Source organism: Trachinotus anak, unplaced genomic scaffold (genome assembly GCF_046630095.1).
Source record: "Trachinotus anak isolate AG129_WGS33_773 ecotype Australia unplaced genomic scaffold, CSIRO_AGI_Tana_v1 ptg000020l, whole genome shotgun sequence".
Classification (NCBI taxonomy): Eukaryota; Metazoa; Chordata; class Actinopteri; order Carangiformes; family Carangidae; genus Trachinotus; species Trachinotus anak.
Window position 1 is genome coordinate 4,644,260 of NW_027273871.1, and position 14,622 is coordinate 4,658,881.

The window sequence follows — 14,622 nt, forward strand, 5'->3', positions numbered from 1 at the left end:
CGGAACCAATGGGCTTCAGGCTGAACACCACCAATAGGCTAGTTTCTATTGACAGTGTCCGTACAGTTACAGCTCCTATGTCCTTGAAAAGCAAATGGTAAATTAATTTCAGATACTATGACCCATGTTTTAATGGCATGCACTTCAGGTTAATGAATGTGTTGTGTTTGGCATATGTACATGGCAAAGCATGCATTCATGCCATTTTGCCATTTCATACTCTGCTGGTAATCTGCTTTAGCTGATCCATTTAATTGCACATTTGATGCTCAGAGAAACAGTACAAGTGCGCCTCAGTAATAACTTCTTTGGTTTAACATATTATTTTTCTGATGCTTGGTGTCAGTGGCATTTCAGCAGTCGAATAGATCCAGCCCAGTGGTAATTTGTTTCAATGTGGAGTGCAGGGGTGACTCCGAGTGAATCTATCTGCGGGCCCTCAGCGAGCATACCAGCCATTTATGCCTTATCTAACCTGTAATAAAGGGTCACTTCTGCAGTGGGGCTCCTTCAAACCAGTATTCACATCGAACCGCTTAGGAGGGGCCCCACTGCTTGAGAAAAGCTGTACGTTTCAAGTGAAAGAAAAAATACAGTACTTCAATGCCTGGACTGAAATTTAATCACAGCCATACATTTGATAAATCTTATACATGGAATACTGAAGCCTAAAGGTAAAAAAAAAAAAACCTACACCCACAGCAGCTGGTGCTAACATTTCTTGTCCCATTTTTATGTTTTGTTATGTTTTTATATTATTCCAGTGGATAACAGGCCAGTCATGGAGCCTGTGATCTCGTGTCAAGATATTTCCAGAGCAGCCACAATGAAGCCTGACAGCAGAAACATCTTTAACTATATGAAACATCAACAGTAAATGTCAGGTTTCGGTGTCAGGCTCTCCGAATCAAAGAGAGAGGCTCCTTTCTAGACTCGCCATTTTCACAGGCGTTCGGCAATCATACGGGGAGAAATCCATCATAGGAGAGGGAGAGATAACAGCCTCACACTGACAGCTGCCTCCATAGACCAGAATGCAACGCTGAGACGAGACAAGTTGCATTGTAGGTAAGGGCTACAACTCTTTATGTGACTGGTAAAAATCTTGCTGTAGCTGTGTTCTTCTCACACACACACACACACACACACACACACACACACACACATATATATATATATCCTTGTAACTTAAAGCTGCTTCTCTGGAGAGATAAGGGAAGAAATCTCCACCTGAAATAGAAGTAGACAGGCAGGTCGGGGGAAGTTTATATGCCTAAAAAAGTACATTTCAACATTTTTTCAACTTCTTGAGTGCAATAAAGATCACGACTGTAACTCCTGCAGTGTGGTTAGAATCACATTAACTGAATATTACTAAAGATCCATAGCAATGTCCTGCCTCCATTCCAATACAATGCAGGTGAATGGGATTTTTTTGTGGTGCTCACATAAAGGCAAAGGGGTTGGGATGGCAATATATTCAACATTTATTTTAGCCAACAGTGTTTTGTTCTGTCTCTTACTACTTTTCAATTTCCCTCCCACAACTGTGGCACTCAGGCCCAAGCCCATTGTTTCCTCCTGAAGACATAATTCTCAAAAACCAGAAACATACTTTGATCCATAATGAAAGTAATATTATAATTGACAGTTTTCAAAAAACAGCGTCCCACCGCCCTCACTGTGCACAGTGTTCATAGCTGCTGTTTCGTCAGTATGAACTATTTCCTATTAAAACTGTTACAGCGAGTTCTGTGGATCGACCTGATCCCATGACAATGTTTCTGAAATTCACTGTTGTTGTTGTTGTTGTATTTCTTAAGTGTCATTTTTCAATTCTGTGAGCACCACAAAGAAAAATCCCTTTCACCTGACGTGTAGCAGAAATCCCAGAGACCTTGATCACAACAGTCAGTCTGACACGTCATAGCAGGAAAAACACAGGTATCATTAAAAAAGTCAGTTATGATAATTAAATGTTGCTTTTCCTGCTTTGAAATGTCAAAATCAAAAAATCTTGCACACTTTGATTGATTGTCACTTTGGATCCACTCTTCCTGCCTCACCAGATAGATGCAGGAAGTTTTTCTCCCGCTTTAAGAATGACTGTTGTGAAAGAGGTTGCATCACACTGAGGAGCCACCAGATGTCAAATAAACCAAAAGTATTTGCAGAGCCTGATGCCACTAGAGGCAAGTGAGAAAATATGTAGTTCTGTCAAAGTACTGTTAATAAAGGGTCAGTTGATTTGACCATATTTGCTCAGGCTCGGACAAACTGATTCATAAAGCTACTGTTTCTTCCTTTTTCAAAACACTGACATTTACATTTTTTTAGATGAGTGTAAAAGATTTCTAAAGATTTTATTCTATCTTATTGTTTACATACATTTGTATGTGCCGCTTTCTTTCTAAACACCACATAGACAGACAGGCAGGGACAGGGAAGTGCTTTAATAGTGAGACTCAAATGTACACATGAACACAGGAACGACACCAAGACAAACTGAAAATGACTGTGAGCTGGGGGCAGGTGTTCAAGTCCATGGCCGACTGCAGATGAGAGACAGGTGAAGAGGACGATTGGCAGAGTTAGAACAGGTGTGCAGATGAGCAGGGAAAGCCAGGTGACTGCACGGGAGGGAAACAGGAGGGAGGTCAGGTCCGGAGCGGGGCAGCACGAGAGACCGGAGGCTGGTTAGCTGACGTGACACGAGGGACTGAGAAATGGCAGCGAGCAGCTTCGATAAGGCTGTGCCTTACGCTGGCCTCCCATCTGAGGGCCATACACCTAACTGATCTCAGGTCGTGGAGGATTAACTCTCCTTTTTCTTGTTTCTCTTCAGACAGATGCTGCGATGTTTGTGTGACCCTTCATTTTAGCTGATAAAAAGGCTCAAAAGATGGAAGAAAATAACCGATTTGGTCTTTTTTTAGATGCTGCTCCAGTTGCTGCGGATACTCCAGACCTTCTGTCCTACAAAGGGATTGCAATTGAGGACCAAATTAGCATAAGCCTTTTCTTAGCCTAGCCTCCACAACAACCGTACATGCCAGGTATTGTAAAAACTACATCCTATTTTCAGTTTATGCAAAACGCAGAGGAGGATTAGCGAGCTTTTGAGGATAAGTTTTGGTGATGCTGGGTAAAGGATGACCTTGACTACATGAAGTTGGTCTCTAGCTTGTAGCCTAGCCTCTGGTACGATGAACCCTGATTGTTCTAGTTTCAAGGTGGGTACAAGGCCTGACAAATATCTGTAAAACACCAAAATATCCCAGTTTACAATGTTCACTACCAAATTGTTCCACTTTTACCAAGATATATCATGTTCATGTTATCATGTTCTGTCCTCCTCATTATTATCTAACCCAATATAAAACCACAATGCACCATGGGTCTGAATTCAACACTGATTGGTCTGTTTGTGTGTCAGTCAGTCAGTCTGTGACTTGTTGAGGCTGCTGTTAGCTGATGAGTTATAGCACCATAGGCAGTGGCTGATTGGAGATGACAGACAGGTGAGGTGGGCGGGGTGATTAGCAGAGTCAGAACAGGTGTGCAGATGGGCAGCACTTTCTGAGAGAACCTGTCAAGTATGCTAATGGTTAGCCGTCATGCTAAAGAGGCAGGTCTCCTCTAAAGAGCTGCAGGAGGCTAACTCCTTCCTTCGTAAGGTAACCGCCAAGGAAAATGCTGCATGCATGGCGTCCGCGGTATTTAAAGGTGTGCTCTGTAGATGTGCTAGGTGCTGAAATAAATGTTCCACTTCCTGATGAAAACAACTCTTGTGTGTGCATGAACGTACAGTACGTGTAAAGGCTGCATTTTGGGGGTTTGGAAATGTGGTCCCTCTATCTCACTAGATTTTTACACATTCAGAACCAAATATAGACAGTGTGGAAAAATTGGATTGAATTTGATCTTTTCTGCAGCTTTGACACAGTGGCATTGCATTTTGGGGAAGAAAATTAATTTGTTGGATGAGTAAATGCTCAAACACAGGGAGGGCTTGCCAATAAGGGGGCAGCATCAAAACAAGCTGCCTTCACTGACACGTGTTGACAACTATTAGCCAGGTCAATGTGCTGTGCCAGCGGCCGTCCTGTCCAAACTATCATAATTCACCGCTTGAAATGCTGTGTAATCAGTAGCTGCTGTGGAGTGTTTGGCGAGCGTTCACCGCAGCAATGCGTCCTCCCACTGCTCAACTCACATAATTCCAGCATGAGTTTTCCTTTTTCATCAGAGGCGCTGTCTGGCTATCTGGACGCTTTTTTTGTTTTCTGGGGGAACATGCTTTTGCAGCCAAGGACAACAAAACCATTATTCATCATGGCTGGCAAGACAGCAGTTTAAAGTTTTATTTAGGCTCAAGGTGTGCCTTTGTAAGCATGTCCCATCTTCAACCTTGGTCAGTGAAGGTCTAGAAAATTGAAGGGAAGGCAGGCTAGCCTTTCAGAAGCTTTTTTCCTTGTAATTACTCTTTCAAGGTTTTCTGGGGTGTGATGTATGCCCTCATATATTAAAAAATCATAAGATAGACACTAAAAGGATCATAGATTTGTTTTTCAAGCCTTTGTATCAGCAGCTTTTCCTTCTTTTTGATGGCTCCTTTGTGCTGACACTACAGTGTGGACTTCCAGACAGCAAACACACCAAATAATCATACATGTTTAATGAACACAAGTGCCCAATGAAAAATTCAACTTTTCCTACCCAAACACAAAATTGTCATCTTGTCTTGTCCGATAAGGCCTGAAATCATGACTTGGAGGACACAGTTCAGTTATTATTTATTGAAGTTTAATGTGTGCACAGCAACAATAGTTGTGGACAGCTCATGCCATCACATCCTGACATCCATCCAGAGTGGCTCAGTTCGAGGGCGTTTCTTTGTGATCCCCCAGGCACGGAGAACATGTGTGGGAGCCTGTTTGGCTCTTGGCATGGCTCTCAGGAAATAAAAGTCAAAGCTGAAGAACATTGCTTTTTTTTTTTTTTTCCCTTCTATTGACTGACGCATCATTGTGTGCGAGATGGTGTGTTGGTGTGCAGCTCACCTGCATGTGGTGGGGCCCTCTGAGGAGACACTAACCAAACAACAGCGACCGGGGCCAGGTTATGTCACCACAGGCATGAAGGTTCCTAGCAGCTCCCACAGGCTTGATGTGTGCTGCTGGTGAATGAGGAACATATTCAGACTTTTGCTGTGTGAGGTCCCTCTGTTTTTCTGTTTTCTTTTCAGATCTTGTTCATCACTCCCCGTGTGGATGTTGGTCTGTGAGTTACTTTTGAAATACCAGAAAGACAATAACAGCTGACTGTTGTTAAACTCTGCAGGGCCACAGTTTGCCTTCCTGCTGCTGCTGCTGCTGCTAGCTGGCCATACTTCACTTCATGTAGGGTGCCAGGAAAAAAACCCAGCTTTCAAAAATCATTTCTGATTGGACCATGCAGCGATCTCCGTGTAATGATATGCAAATGCGTCTCAGACGGTGAAAATGTGTTTTTAGTCCATTGCCACCTTCACAGCAGGCCTGGGAAGCTCAGCCCGCTTTGATGTTGGAGCTGGGCTCACGATGCGTTCACGTCATGTTGGAAGTCTGCACGGGCACCCACTTGGTGTCATGAATTGTGGTTATCACAAGCAGCAAGCATGGCACTGAACCCACCAGTTTGATCATCTGAATGCAATCTATTTATGTGAAGCAATTCCTCCTGTAGATTATGGTTGGATTGAAATTCATAAATGAAAAAGTTAAATGAAACTGAGGTAAAGTTAGCAACTTTGAAGTTACTTTTTTGATATCATGCTGCCACCTCTGCAGCACAAATTGATAACAGCCTTATATGTAATTGATACAACCAATGATATCTTTTATTATGAGACAGGGAAGGACAAGAAGGCACACACCCACAGACAGACTTTATAGGAACTGTTGGCAGGCTCCCTTAAATGGCACAGAAAGGGAGGGTTCACAGTCTCAGTGGGAGTCAACATCTTGTCAGGGTCCATCGGCAGCGAGGCCTCTGCAAGAGGATGATAACCCCGAGCATTTTTCTCAGCCAGCGTGTTCAACTTGATCATCGCGAAGAGTCTGACCTAGAAGAAGCAGCTGCAAAGAAAGCAAATACACCCTCACCCGTAACAAAGAAAGTGTATGTTTGTAAATCCACATTACATGTTCGACGTGACAAATTTGTGTATAATGGATGCCATTAAGTTAGAGATATGATGAACAAGGATTTCTTTGATGCCAAATCACATTTCCTTCCATTGTCTAGCAAACAAATGTTTTAACTCATCTCATAGTGTCATATTTTCTGTGGCATTCAACAAATTGTGAATATACTGTAGCTATATAAACTACATACTGGCAGTTGGGCAGCTGTTTCCTTTATTGAAGCAAAACTGTGGAGTCATCCTGTACTACGTGATGCACCGTCCACATCCACAGGGCTGCTGTCACACTCAAGGTGACACCTGTCTGTTTTTGGTGAATAAAATAAAGGTCGATGTTTACTTGCTTATCCAAATGTAATTAAAAGTAATGTCAAACATAAAATATGGATAGGTATTAATTTTTATCAACCACTGAAATTTGTAGGAATAAATGATTAAGACGCCTTTTTCAGGCTGATAATTATCCTAAGTCTAACTACACAAAGGATAATGAGGTGTAGCATAGATAATCATACATAATTAACACATTACAGACCTCTCCTGAAAGTGACATCAAGTAGGACATGAGGATAATTCTGTAGATACCAGGGTAAATCTAACAGGCCATAGAGTTTGTTTCTGCTGTGAGGAACTTGTTTTTCAGGGATCCATTATTCATTAGGGATACTCTCTGCTATAGTGTGGTGATTTTATTTTGAAAGCGAGCAGTTAATGTCAGGACCAGGCATTATTGAATCATCCAATTCAATTTCAAAAGGTAAATATGTCCATTCAGACGTTAATCTTTTATGATATATATATTTTTTCTTTTTTCCCCACTTACTGGAGAATCTGAGTTTGTGTACCCGGCAGTGTCAGAGGCTGCAGGGGAGCCAAGGATGCAGCCGGCACAGGAGCACACTTCGGCTGCCTGAGATTCCAGGGGGTAGAGTTAAAGAGACAAGAGAGGACAGAGCTTGATCCTGCTTGTAGGTCACAGCTCACCACCACGTGCTGCTGTACATACTGAGGGAACACATCATGTTACATGACCATCAGAGACGCATCTTATATAATTTATACTTCATAAATGATTCATCTCCAGCTATAGGAAGAAGGCCCATTCGGTTTCAAAGTGAATTCAAAACTGTCTCAGAACACGCTGGTTATGATGCTTCGACAGACACATAAACTCTACCCCAATTAAATTATTAATATTTAATTAAAATTCAAAGAGGAGCCTTCTCTATATAATAATATAATAACTGTATGTTCTTTTATCATTTCAAGGAAAATAACACCTGTAATGAATAATAACTACAGAGAGCTTTTGAAAAGTTATTGTAAACTGCTTAATTTTACAAAATAAAATAAAACCTGTGGCTTGACTTTCCATTTTTCTTCTTTATGGTTAACTCCAACAGTTAACCAACGTCCTTTTCCCCGTCATGTGACCAGTGCAGTGAGAGCTAGGGTTAAAATAAAAATGCTCTGTCAAAATGTGATCATTCAGTAGTTTGCAGGTTATAGGTCAGTGTTCAGATACAGACCGAGTTCCTCCTGTTGGTGACCTCTCTTCTGCCATGTACCTACCTCCATCTCCTTTATGTTCAACAAGTTCTCCAACTTCAACAATACAGGTGGCTTGTCCCTCCCCCCTGGATACGACCCACAGGTGTGTACCGGCAGCAGTCACAGTGAGCAGTGGTCTCCTGTGTCGGGTCCTGTGTGTTCTGTCGAACCATTTGCAGACTTTGTCACTTTGTGTTTTGTGAAACAATGATGAGCAGGTTTTCACTACATGTGCAACATGGGCAACTCTAGATGAGTGTATGAATTCAGTATTGATCTATGTTGTCACAATGCTGAAAGAATCATATGATCATAATCCACTTTTTGCTCCATTACTTTTATACAATTAATTATTGCTACTTTTAATATTTAACAACTTTTAATACAAGAGCTACAAATTAACTCGCCAGTGTGTAACTCAACTCAATTCTTTTTCTTTCTTTCTTACATCAGTATGAACATAAATCACAATGTGATCTACAGTATGTGAATCGGTCATAGAGGCCATTTTGCAGTAAGGACTAATGGAGTGTATTATTGTTCTGGTGGAGTATTTTTACTTAAGTAAAAGCTCCGGAAACTACTGAGCAAAGACTTAAACATTAAATGTTTATGAGTCATATAATAATGTTGCCACTGTCTCCAAAATTCAACTTTTCAGAAATTCTTTTAAGCTCAGTGACAATACATTTCTGAGATAATCCAGTGGGTTTTGAAAGAGTTTATTTCAGCCCAAGGCAACAAAAACCAGAATCTTCTGAAACCACAGTGCAGCATGTAATCCCTCATTTCATCTGAAAACCACCAAATTTAAGATGGATGCATGTTTTTATAAGCAACGTATAATTTCCCAACAATAAGTACAGCTACAGGAAAGAAACAGATAACCACACGTGTGTTTTTGTCTCAACAGAACTAAACTAACATAATGAGCAGGACTCATTATTATTATTATTATTACCAAGTGGAGTCATTTTCATGGCCTGTGAAAGAGACAGTCTCCTGCTGAGGTGATGGACTATGGGCACATTCTACTACATTAATCACTCTAGGGAACCCAATGAATAATTTCAGCCTTCTTAATATGCAGTAGTCAATTTAATTCATTATTGATAACTATCATCAAACAGTGAAGGCTACCTCGTGCTTAAAGAGACCATCTTTAGTGGGCAAATGGCCTGGACACGCTACAAACATTCATTATATGTTGACTATAATAAATCATCACAGCAGGCTGGACTGCTCAGTGACCAGCACCGCCTTGAGACCAGTTCTTTCACCATCTGTTAATTCCCTACAATCCCACTGTACACGTCTTTTTATTACTTGTCTCATTTGTTTTGAACGTGAGACGAAATCAGTGCAATAAAGGGGGTTGTTTTAAAATGACCACAGGGTCCAGCGAACATCGAGATTTTTCATGTATTAAGGCCTCACAGCCTGAATATATGCTGGCAGGGACCAGTGGAGCTTAGTTACCATGGTGATGAGTGCTGCTTAGGAGGGTGCAAACAATAAGCAAAGTTAGCTCACAACCCACAAAACTCAATCCCTGAGATAAGACCCTCAAAAGAGCCGTGTGATGAATGCAGAAATGTTTATTCATTAAAACTTTAAACTGCCATGTGGTTTTTGGTTTTTGTTTTTTTTTTTTTGTAGTGGCTGCAACAGAAAACACTGGATTGTTATGATAATCATTTTCCATTGAGCTGTGTTGTTGCAGCTTGTTGTGAGTTTCCACACATGAGAACAAATTTAATCATTTAATTAATCGTTTATTTTATTGTGGCAACTACTCAATTATCTCACCAGGACCAGTTGAAACTTTCTTGTAGTGGATGGCAGGATTTATAATTAGACAGACAGATAGATAGAGAGATATACTTTATTAATCCCGGGGGAGGGAGGGAATAAAATTGTCACAGCAGCCAATCATATAAATACACAACAAATAAGGATAATACACAATAAATATAAATAAGATGTTGAAAAGTGAAGATATTAAAATCATTAAATCATTGCAGCTGGAAAGAACGACCTTCTGTTTCGTTCTGTCATACAACTGGTGAGATCAACCAACCCTATGTTAAAATGATATAATGAACAAATCCCTAAACTATTTCAACTTTCTTAGAAATTACATTCATATAATACTTAACTTTTTTCCCAGTGAAGCTTTGGTGGCAACACAATCACTGAGTGGCTCGTTAGGACAACATCGTGGTTTTGGGTAAACTACAAACATTTTGTCTGAAGTCACTGTGAAACTTTCTGAATTAAGCCAGACCACAATCTTTCCCTCACATTAACCTCGTGCTGTGAGGGTCTAAACAGAACCATGAAAAAGTTTAATAATGTTGTAACACTACAAGTAGATGTTGCACTGCAAGATCAGATACGTTGACTGTAAATGTAAATTATTAACATATCATTATGCTCAGGGAAAACGTAGGCTGGTTGCATTTATGTTCACTTTGCTGTTGCAAATTAGTTGTGTATCATTTCTAGGAGACAGGGTTGACTGTTTAGAGAACTGTATGTTAAGCCACTTTCATGTCTCTAAGGTCATGTGTCACCTAATAACCATAGTATGTCTAAGTCTTTACTATTACAGGAGGAGAACATGATGTCCCTCATAGGAACTGTTAGACTGACATTTTATGGTTTTTCATCTTCTCTTGCATTGATCTGAGGCCATAATGGAAACGGATGTCTCAATAATACTGCATGCTTCCTCTAACAGGAACAACCTCGGCGGCATCATGCACTGAGTTTAAAAAAACATCTGCATTTTGACCTTTCCAACCCCAACAAGGACTGTCTTTGGCATTAGATCAGCGTAGACAAGAGACTGAAAGGAGAGCGGAAAACATCAGCAGTCTGGGAACATCAGACCAAGACAGGTCACAGCTTTGACTGTGAAAAAATCAAAGTCATCGACCAGGAGCCAGTGGACAGACAAAGAAAGATCAAAGAGGTCGTTCACATCCGACCTGCAGGTCAAAACTTCCACTTATCCATTTAAATATCTCTACATCCGTGAGATTGACTCTCACAAACATTGGTCCAGACATTAATGCTCCTTAGAGGATGAATCCTAACAACTGTAGTGACTTTTCCTCCCAGCAGCACCAGCAGGTTGACATTTGTGGTCAAATGTCTTGACATCTGTTGAATGGATCATCATGTCATCTGGTGCAGACTTTCATGGTCTTTGCAAACTTTTCATCAAACACCATAATCAGGTCAAACTTAGAGTTTACAGAGTTTACAGTGAGTGTGTTTTAACCACCATCACACCTAGTTGTGTGTCCTTAACTAGGGTTTCTAGAAGAAATCTCTTCAAGAGGCTTCTGAGTGTAACCGTAGCTCAAAGTCTAACCAGGCCAAAAAAGGTTTTTCTTATGAGGACAAATTAACAGTGCAGCTGCCAAAATAAAAGGCTAATTTATTGATACAGCACATTTCATACACAGAGGCAATTCAATAGATAAGGCAATAGATAAAAAGAACAGAGCCTAGAAAAATATAAAGATTAAGAAGTGTAAAATGCATCAAGACAAAGCAATCCATAAAATGTCAGTGTGCATTAAGAATCAGAGTGCAATTATCTCTGAGTCTTTAGCCTGCTTATAAAATTATCCAGAGTTGCAGCACATCTAAGTTGTTTACTCCAGCATAGTGAGTCAATGCAGCTCCATCCTGTTTTATTCTAATCCTATTATCACCTAGCAGACTGGTCCCTGATGACCTAAGAGGTCTAGAAGTTTTACAGTGTGGAAGCAAAGAAACTAGTAAGTGATTTATAGACAAGAAAGAATATTTTGGGTTAATTTTTTGAGAGTCTGGTAGCCACTGTGGAAATCTGGTGTTCAGGGTATTTTCTTTTATAACTCTAGCAGTAGTTTGTTTTCTGAATGAGCTGTAGCTGCCTACATGCTACATGCTTTTCTGTCAAGGCCTGAGAAAAGACTATTAAAGTAGTCAAACCCTCCTGGAACCCTCTCTAGATCTGGTTTAGACATGTATCCAGTGATTCTTGCCATATATTTTTTAAGACAATAATTTGCTGATTTTGTCACAGACTCTATGAGGGAGTTCAAATTTAAATGGGAGTCAATAATAACACCAAGATTTCTTACTTGTATTTCAGGCTTCAAAGAAAGTGAATCAAGATGTGCAGAAAACTTTCAGCCTGTAATTGGCATTTGGCTTCTGAAGCACAGTTTCACAGAGTCTTGGCAGTGATAAGTATCTGGTGTTCCACAAGAGAGATTTGACACCATTTCTTCTTCAAAAAAAAATCTCATTTGTAGGTTTTCTGCTAATGGTACCTGACGCTACCTCAGACGCCAATCTGTGTGAAATTAGGTTGAAATGTGTTGACTGGAATAGCTGTGGTGTATGTTATGTTTCCAAAAAGAAGTTCTGTGTTAGTGAGGCTGACTTTGGCAGCGTTGCCTACATTGGGTGGAATAGGGACTCAGCCATTGTTTACTCTTCAGGGTTGATATGACAGATCACAGGGTCGTCCGTCTTTTTTTTCAAGATGCAGCATGCATTATTAATCTCCACCCACTAAAGAGGAGAGGTGGTGCTGCCACTTCACTTATCGACCTGAAGCCCAGAGGGTCTGTGAATGCACCTGCTGAGATCAGTCTTTGTCAGGATTTTCATCTCTGTGTCTGTCTTTGTGCCTGAAGTTAATGACTTTGACAAGCGATTCCATTGTGTTAGAAAGTTTTGACTTTGATTCAAACCAGGAATACATTGCCACATGATTTCCAGCACTCACTAACACTTTGTGTGACTGACATTTGCCTCAAAGTCATTAAAAGCACCTACAGTGAAGCCAGGAAAATGGGCTTCACAAAATAGCCAGCACAACAACCTTTCACTCTGTTAATGACCGTGTCAACAGTCCCGATTTGCCCTGTTTTGATGTGCACATAAGTTCATACTGAGCTTGTTGAGAAGAAGGTAAATGGGGATGACTCATCTCAGCCCTTTCTTTTTTTTTCTACTGCCGTTACTGGCACATGTGTTTTTTACATCTCCAAATGGACCAGAGAACGCTGTTACTGTATATGTGGACGTGTGTTTTTGTTTTGTGTTTTTTTTCAGGAACATCATGATTGGGGGATAGTTTTTTAGTTAATTTTTTCCTGCAGATCATCTCACCTTCACATGAGAAATGTGAAAAAGTGAATGTAGGAACTTATGTCCATAATCTAAGGCTTTGGTACAAAGTTCCTCCCTGCACCTTTACCTTATTTTACAAACCATTTCAGATATTATGAAGGGTGAAGTAGGACCAACTCTGCTAATTATATTTTTGTGTCATTTTATGTTCTCACAGGAGTGGAAACAGGAATAACTTCTCAGAATAATGGAGAGTACAGAGCAGCTGGATTTTATTCAAAACTCCACATCACAAAGCAGAACTTCACTACTCATACATGCAGGCATAGTCAGATGATTAACACAGGATCAGCCCTTTATCTGTAGCTCTAACACGATTCTTTCTGCTGGAATTATATTAGCATATTAATGGTTGTTATAGGATTCTTTATTGATCCCTGAGAGAATCACATTTTCTCTTCCTTCCACAGGGTATCACATCAAATAAATCTAACTATATTTATAAAGCATATATTTTGTAAAAAATTTTAATGTGCTTTAACAGAACAAGCAATACAGCCATCTATGAATAGGAGATTAGGAAAACGATTAGTTGCAGTAAAATGATCAAAGGATTGTAAATTTTTAAAAAAATTATTGGCTGGCATTACTTTGTGTCTTGCTCAAGGAGATGACTGCTGATGGAAGAACTTAATGGGACAGCCCCCTCCCCTCACAAGGCTCCAATTCGAAAACAGCACAGACAGCAGAGGCTGAACTCAATGAAAGTGATCAGAGATTGAACCAGAGAGCACGGACAGAGAGACAAGCTGAGCCAAAGTCAATGACTTTTTGAGCTAGCGAGGATCAGCACGTTACTGGGTTTATGACCACTGTATTATCCAGTTAGAAGTCTCTCTTAAGATAAGTGTCCTCAGCATCCAAAGTGCCATCACCATTTCCACACCTGAGATAACACTGATATTTGCAGAAGGGACAAGGTGAACCTGAGAATCCTTTTTACTGATGATTTTCTGAGTGTCACTAATCTGCCGAAGGACCTAAGACTCTGAACTGACTGATCATTCTATGCAAGGCTTTATTACCTTGAAAAAAGGAAGAAGTCTTATCTCACTGAATGACTGGCTCAATTTAACTTTACAGAAATGATATACACCTCTATCTAGAAACATTTATGATTCTGCTGAAGAGAGAATAAACAATTAATGGAGATATGTTACAATTGTAAGTGTGTATAACATGCTATTTATAGTACTATAGTATTTTATTTCACATTTCCGTGCCCCACTTTTTTTGTCAGTTTTTCTTGGTTTTGTGTGTGTGTGTGTGTGTGTGTGTGTGTGTGTGTGTGTGTGTGTGTGTTTTGTTTGGACATAGTTGCTAGGCCAGTGATTGAAGTGACATAATCAAATCACTGATTACAGATGACTAGGCACCACTGTAAAAAAATAAATAAATAAAATAAAACCATCTGTTATTTTAGTGCTGGTGGTTTTACTGACTGTGGTGCAGTATTTCTTTTTAATTATAAATTTATTTTAGTATTTCACGGAGGAATACAGGAGGAATACAGGAAATAGAAAAAGAATGACCCAAAAACGACATGAAATTAACAAAATGGTCAATGATTACTAAGGTAGACAAAAAATAAACAACCATCCAACAACTTCGGAGCAGTATACTACATTACCCTAAGAACACTGCGATTTCGCTTTACTACGGAAGGCAGGAGGAGGCTATTT

At 40.1% G+C, this 14,622-nt stretch overlaps 2 long non-coding RNA genes across 4 annotated transcripts; one reads left to right on the forward strand and one right to left on the reverse strand.

The window, feature by feature from the left end:
• The first annotated feature begins 2,450 nt into the window (after positions 1-2,450).
• Positions 2,451-6,516, forward strand: LOC139637651 (uncharacterized). Of its 3 annotated transcripts, XR_011694656.1 has the most exons (4): positions 2,451-2,804; positions 2,937-3,056; positions 5,249-5,283; positions 5,896-6,516. It is a non-coding gene; the product is annotated as an uncharacterized lncRNA (long non-coding RNA). The 3 variants fall into 3 exon arrangements; XR_011694655.1 differs by lacking the exon at positions 5,249-5,283 and having other exon boundaries at positions 2,458-2,804; positions 5,344-6,516; XR_011694654.1 differs by lacking the exon at positions 5,249-5,283 and having other exon boundaries at positions 2,486-2,804; positions 5,896-6,486.
• Positions 6,517-7,087: 571 nt separating this feature from the next.
• Positions 7,088-7,760, reverse strand: LOC139637652 (uncharacterized). Its single transcript, XR_011694657.1, has 3 exons — positions 7,717-7,760; positions 7,544-7,635; positions 7,088-7,192 (listed from the first exon to the last, which is right to left on the reverse strand). It is a non-coding gene; the product is annotated as an uncharacterized lncRNA (long non-coding RNA).
• Between the last annotated feature and the right edge of the window lie 6,862 nt (positions 7,761-14,622).